At 43.1% G+C, this 7,255-nt stretch overlaps 1 long non-coding RNA gene across 1 annotated transcript; it reads right to left on the bottom strand.

Moving 5' to 3' along the window:
- Positions 1-514: 514 nt before the first annotated feature.
- LOC132345368 (uncharacterized) lies at positions 515-4,281 on the bottom strand. The gene is made up of 2 exons (XR_009494709.1): positions 3,954-4,281; positions 515-2,870 (listed from the first exon to the last, which is right to left on the bottom strand). It is a non-coding gene; the product is annotated as an uncharacterized lncRNA (long non-coding RNA).
- Between the last annotated feature and the right edge of the window lie 2,974 nt (positions 4,282-7,255).

Genomic DNA, 7,255 nt, shown 5'->3' with positions numbered 1-7,255 from the left:
TTATCTCCCATCACAGAGCATAATCCAGGTGTTTCTAAAATCCAGTCTAAATAAATCTCTTTTAAACTAAATCTAAAATAATTAATAATTATTAATTAATAATCTAATTAAAAATAAATCTAAAATAATCTCCTTTAAACCAAAGACTTTGGTCCTTTTACATATATTACTGATAGCTTATCTTACGATGTATTTTCTATTCATTCCATCTTTTCCTGTCCCCAGCTCTCCTTTTACCTTCTTTTCAACCATTTGTGATTTTTCAAAAATCACAGATTTCTTCATTTGACTGGGTCTTAGCTGTGGCATGTGGGATCTAGTTCCCTGACCAGGGATCAAACCCTGAATTGGGAGCCTGGAGTCAGCCCCTGGACCACCAGGGAAGTCCCTCATTTGAGATTTTTAATCTTCTTTTCCTTATCCTAATTTTTCTAACTGTTTGGAACTTGTACATGCTATGACTGGTTTTTTTCCTGCTTACCCTAGCCATTTTAATACTGAGCAGTTAACTAACAACGTCTAAACTTAATATATTTGCCTTCTTCTCAAGTCCTTGAAAGAATTTGAAAACTTAAATTTTGGCCTTTCCCTCCTAAGTTATATGTTGGTGTTCAGTACTTCAGCACCAGCCTGTTTTTCTTCTACCATAAAGTAGATAATATTGTGTGCATGTGGTTAGTCGCTCAGTCGTCAGATTCTTTGCAACCCCATAGACTGCAGCCCTCTCTCCATGGGATTCTCCAGGCCAGAACACTGGAGTAAGTTGCCATTTCCTTCTCCAGGGGATGTTTCACACCCAGGGACCGAACCCGGGTCTCTTGTACAGCAGGCAGATTCTTTACCATCTGAGCCACCAGGGAAGCCTTGTAGAATGATACAATTCTTCTTTCTCAGCTTCTCTCCAAATATTTGCCAATATCTTTGCCCATTTTTCCTTATGTATCTTGCCTTTTCCCTGGAATAATTTTTATTCTGCCTGAAGTACATTACATTTAGAATTTTCTTTCGTGAAGCCTTTTGGTGGTAGTATCTCATGGTTTTTTATTCTTCTGCATATATCTTAATTTCTCCCTTACTTTAAGAATTTTTTTCATGTGGACCATTTTAAAGTCTTTACTGAATTTGTCACAATATTGCTGCACTTTTATGTTTTCGGTGTTTTGGCTGCGAGGCACGTGGGATGTTGGCTCCCCAGCCAGGGAACCGAGCTGCACCCCCTGCATTGGCAGGTGAAGTCTGAACCCCTGGACCACCAGGGAAGTCCGTTTCCTTTGCTCCTGAAGGATGGTATAGAGCTCTAAGCTGACAGTAACTTTTTCTCAGCACTCTAAAGATACAGCGCCACTGTCTCCTGGCTTCCGTTGAGGACAGTGAGATGCTCGGTGTAACCCCAGCAGTGGATTTACACTGGAGTGGATGTATTTGGAGATTATTTTTTTCTCCGATGCTCTTAGCATCGTCTCTTCTTCTTTGATATTCCACAATTTTTCTATCATGTGTCTAGATGTGAATTTCTTCTCATTTACCTTCCTTGAGGTTCACCGGACTTCCTGGATCTGAGGTTTGGTATCTGTCAACACAACAATTCTACAGAATTACCAGCCATTATGTTCTCATTGCCTGTCCCTGCATCCTATCGTCTCCTTCTAGAGCTCTGAAAAGATGTACCGTAGGCCCTCTCACTCTGTTCTTCCGGATATTTCCTGTGGCTCGATTGGTTTACTAATCCTCTCTTTGGCTGTATCTAATCCACTGTTCAATCTGTCCGCTGAGTTTCAAATTACAGGTCTTAACATTTCTCATCAGTTTTCTTGGGTTCGTTTTCAAACCTGACCATGACAGTCTCATTCCCTGCTCTTGCTTTCAAACCTCTCTTTTATTTCTGTAGAGACACAACGATAGTTGTTTGAATTTGTTTCAGTCTGCATAGGATCATTTCAAATCTAAAGGCTTAAGAGGTGTTTCTATCGCCTCTCGTTCCTGCCGGTTCTCTTCCTCCTGGCGGAGTTTATTATTAGTTTTCACTGCGAGCTGCTCCTTTCCTTCGGAACTGTGTTTGTGGACGTTCTATACGGTTGACACGTGATTCAGTTCTCCGAGGGAGGCATAGGGTTTGCCTCTGCCAGTTGACTAGGGGTACGACCAAGCAGCGACCACTTTAAATTTTCCAGTTGAGTTTGTTTGAGCCACACAAGTAGCATAAATTCAAACTGAAAAGCATGTGAGGACCAGCTTGTGATTACAAACTCTCAAGGGAGATTCTTTTTCTTTCCCCTCTCTCAACCCAGTGTCAAGTTCAAAACAGGCAGCCTTGCTTTCTCTTCTGCAGGGTGAGACGCACTTTTCACTCCTTCCTTACCCTCTGGACGTAGCCCTTGGACTCTAACTTTGAAGGGGGTCTCCCACCAAATCCTGCCTTCGAGTGGTATCCAGTGTTTACCTCCTGTTCCTGGCATTTCAGCAGCTACAGAAACAGGTCAAAGGGCGTCGCCCCCACTTCATTTTCGAGATCCGTCATTTCCCGACTTTCACGCCAACTCAGCAATGTGTCAAGAGAGAAGTTTAAAAAAATATTTTATCCAGCATGTTAATTATAACCAGGGGAGCTGTGAAAGGCCTCTAATCTGGCAGAGCGCCAGGAAGAGAAGTTGTCTCTGAGAACTTTCCAGAACTTACTTTGGCCTTTTCAGCCTGTTTGCCTCTATTAACACACACGACCGCAGCCTGTAATGACCCGTGGGCTTCTTGTGGTGCTTGTGGGGGTTGCTGTTGTGTTATTTTCCCCTCAAGACCATGGGTTCCTCCAGGGTCAGAAGGGAGGGCAGTCTGGTGTTCTCGGTCCTGCTCTGAGCCTGACATATTGTGGGCACCTGAGAAATGCGTAGAGAAAGTTGAATAAATGAATGAACAAGCCAATCCTCATTACAATACCCAGTCTGCTTCATCTGCACAGTCTGTGAATTTCCAGTCCAACCCACGCCCTGCCTGACGGCTTCTCTCAGGTGTCTGGAGAAAGGATAACATTTGTGCGAGGTATTTGTGTGCCGCTCGCTGCTAATCCCAGCTGCATCTGGGTGCTCAGAACTGTGTTTCAACCAGGATATGGTCACAGAAAGTTTCAAAACTGACCAGTTAAAAAAAAAAAAAAAAAGGTTTCATGCCACAAAATGAAAATATTTCTTGCCAGCTGGAATCAAACCAACCACATTTGGGGCCTGTGGGTTTCAGCGACCCTCCCAAGAAGGCGCGACCCATGGGCGTCAGAGCCTGGCAGAAAACAAGCTGCCCTGTCTGACGGAGCACCGATGCTTCAGCCCTCGTCTCTCTTAAAATGGAACGGATCCTGGTACCTAAATATACATGGGTCTTTCAAAACCTTGCTGCTTCCCCCACCTACCTTCACACTTCTGACTCAAGGGGGGAAAATAACCCACCAGCAATTCATCTTCCTCAAGGACGGCTGCCAAGCTTATATATATTTTTTCACAGCCGAGTTATTTCTGATCTCGGTCCTGGCAAAAAGCAATACAGAGCAACCGTGGCTGGGAGACATTTGGAAGCCGTGCCAAGCCAAACAGTATCTCAGAGTCTACATTGGATCCGCCAACCTCGTGAAAGTGTACTTTAACTTGACGGAAAAACACCTTAAAACACTTGCGATGTAAAACCAGTGAAAGTGAGGGTCAGGAAGGAAAGTCTCACAAGCTGTAATGTGAAGCAGTCCCTCGGCCCCTGGACACATGGCCTCAGGGTTTAGGAGGAATCACAAAAGCACAGCACTAGGGAGGCCCCGGCGACAGCTGGGTTCAGAGGTAAAAGGCAAGCTTGTGAGTCAGATAAAACCGGCTTTACAGGCTTCCCTACCATTTCTCAGTCTCATGACACCGAGCAAGTCACTTCCCAGGAGTCTCCATTTTCTGAACCTAAGAGAGAGGTGATGCTAATAAACCTACCTCATAATGTTGTCATAACAGTCAAATAAAAGTATGTATGTAGTTATATATAACCGTGGTGTTTATCGAGTTTGAGAGCAGACGGACCAAGTGTTGGTGGTATGACAGATGCTGCACTTTCGCTGTGTATCCACACTTGTGAGACGGTGATGATGGTGCTGGAGGAGAAGAAACTGAACTGAGAAAGGAAACACACGATCAAAGTTACTTTAAAAACAGGGGCTGGGACTTCCCGGCGCTCCAGTGGTTAAGATTCCGCACTTCCACTGCACGGGGCACAAGTTTGATCGGTGGTCAGGGAACTAAGATCCTGCGTGCTGTGTGGCCAAAAAATTAATACGTTTTTAAAAAAAAAGAAAGAAAAAAGCAGGGGCAGAAGCAAGATGGCAGCCCAGGAGAGTTAAGGAACCATCATCCCTCCTGTCTCTGGCTTTGCTTTTTTGCTACTCTTTCTAGGATATTTCTTCAAGTTCCAAAGACTGGAAGATTTCAACCTAAAAAAAGTTACGGATTTCCAATGCCGTGTTTTTTCACCATTGCCTACTTCTCATACTGTGATCATACTTTCCATATTACTATTAACCAAATATCTAACATGGTCTCGTGTTCATTCAGTGCCCTCGTATATACCTTCTGGCCTCTGCTTTAGATCGACTTTATGAGGTAATCTAGGTATACCCATTTTGCAGATGAAAAAACTGAGGCACAGAGAAACAAAACGACTTGTCCAATTCCAGGAAGTCCCATCTCCTGGCTTGAGATCTGCCTCCCTTGTGGGAAGGTCAACTGGCTTTTCTCACCTAAACCATCAAGTTCACAACTGCCGAGGCTGGGTTCTGTGCTTACTCAGGGGACTCAATGAGGAATTGGCATTGCGAGGAAGCTCGCAGGCTAATATGCCAGAGACATTAAAGAAATAAACAGGGGTTTCCAACAGATGACAGATTCAACACCTGCATTGGTGTTTTGCCTCCCCAAGCCCCGTTAAAAAGACAGCAAAGGGACTCTTTGAAAGCCAGAACCAAAGAAAAGTGGAAAGGATGGGGGAAGAAACAGCAACAACCAAATTTAAGAAGCTGAAGAGCATATGGAAGACTTTGCAGGTGAGGAAGCTGAATGCTAAGCTGGTTAAAACCAACTGGATTTCATCAGTGAAGTCAGAACACAACCTCACATCCTACACAAAAATAACCTCAAAACAGCTTAAAGACTTAACTATAAGACATGACACCATAAAACCCCTGGAGTAGAATATAGGCAAAAGGTTCTCTGACATAAATTGTACCAATGGTTTCTTAGATCAGTCTCCCAGGGCAATAGAAATAAAAGTAAAAATAAACATATGGGACCTAATCAAACTTACAAGCTTGTGCACAGCAAAGGAAACATACACAAAACAAAAAGACAGTCTGTGGACTAGAATAAATTATTTGCAAATGATGCAATTGACAAGGGTTTAATTTCCAAAATATACAAATAGCTTGTACAACTCAAAGACAAACAACCCAATCAATAAATGGGCAGAGATCTAAATAGACATTTCTCCAAAGAAGACAAACAGATGGCCAAACGCACTGGAAGAGATGCTCAATATCACTAATTATTAGAGAAATTTGCAAATGAAAACTGCAATGAGGTACTGCCTCACACCAGTGAGAATGGCCATCATTGAAAAAAAGCCTATAAATAACAAATACTGGAGAGGGTATGGAGAAAAGGAAACCCTCCTACACTGTTGGTGGGAATGTAAATTGGTACAGCCACTATGGAAAACAATGTGGAGTTTCCTTTTAAAACTTAAATGTGGGTTGCCATATGATCCAGCAATACCACTCCTGTGCATGTATCTGGAGAAAACTAATCTGAAAAGATACATCCACCCCAGTGTTCACAACAGCACTGTTTACAATAGCCAAGACATGGAAGCTATTCCATTTAAAGGTCCATTGACAAATGAATGGATAAAGAAGATGTGGTACATGTAGGCAGTGGAATATTACTCAGCCGTGAAAAAGAATGATACAATGCCATTTGCAGTAACATGGATGGGCCTAGAGATCATCATACGAAGTCAGAATGAGAAAGACAAATGCCATATGATGTCACTTACACGTGGAATCTAGAATATGACGCAAGTGAAGCAGAAACAGACTCAGACACAGAAAACAAACATAATTAGCAGGAAGAGGGATAAATTAGGGGTTTGGGATTAGAAGATATAAAGTACCGTACATAAAACAGATAGACAAGGGCCTACTGTACACCACGGGGAACTAGACTCAATATTCTGTAATAAACCCTAGTGGAAAAGAATATGGAAAAGGAAATGTGTATATACATGTATAACCGAATCACTTTGCTGTACAGCAAAAACTAATACAACACTGAATCAACTACACTTCAAGTTTTAAAAGGAACTCTTCGAAACCAAAATCTAGCAGAGGTTTAAACCGAATAGAAGAGCTTGACTGCAAATCTGAAGAAATATTCTAGAAAGCAGAGCAAAAAAACCAAGGCGGAAGTAGGAGATGTACTGGCTCACTTTATGTGTCCACTTGACTAGATCCCAGGGTGCCCAGTATTTGGCTCAACATTATTTCCGTGTCTGTGAGGGTGTTTCCAAGGTGAGATTAGCATTTGAATCTGTAGACAGAGGAAAGCAGATTACTCTCCCCAAAGTGGGTGAGTCTCATATAACTCTCTGGGGGCCTGAATAGAACGAAAAGGTGGAAGAAGGAAGAATTTTCTCTCTCCTCTTGACTGCTGGAACCGAGAGATCCATCTTCTCCCATCCTTGGACTGGAACTTACAGAACCAGCCTCTGAAGTTACATCACCAGCTTCCCTGGATGTCCGGCTTGCAGACAGTAGCCTGTACAACTTAGCCTTCATAAATTCATGAGTGTGAATAGGCAGATGGATGGATGGATAGATAGACACAGAACCAATAAGATGTATAGGTATAGATTCAAAACCAGCAGGATGTAGAGCTAGAAATAAAAACAAAGACGGTTCCTCCTGGCTCTTTTTCTCTGGAGAACCCTGGAACTAATGCAGTGCTGGTGGCTCAGTTGCTAGGTTGTGTCTGACTCTTGTGATCCCCGTGGACCGCAGCCCGCAAGGCTCCTCTGTCCATAGGGTTTTTGGGCCAGAATACTGAAGTGGATTGCCATTTCCTTCTCCAGAGGATTTTCTCTACCCAGGGATTACAGCTGTGTCTCCTGTATTGCAGGCAGTCTCCTGCATGGCAGGCAGATTCTTCCCCCTCCGAAGGGTACTAATACAGGAGGAAAAAGAAGTGGA

The sequence above is a fragment of the Bos taurus genome, chromosome 5, assembly GCF_002263795.3.
Source record: "Bos taurus isolate L1 Dominette 01449 registration number 42190680 breed Hereford chromosome 5, ARS-UCD2.0, whole genome shotgun sequence".
In the NCBI taxonomy this organism is placed as follows: domain Eukaryota; kingdom Metazoa; phylum Chordata; class Mammalia; order Artiodactyla; family Bovidae; genus Bos; species Bos taurus.
Note: the sequence above shows the minus strand (reverse complement) of the source record. Positions and strands in the feature narration are given on the sequence as shown.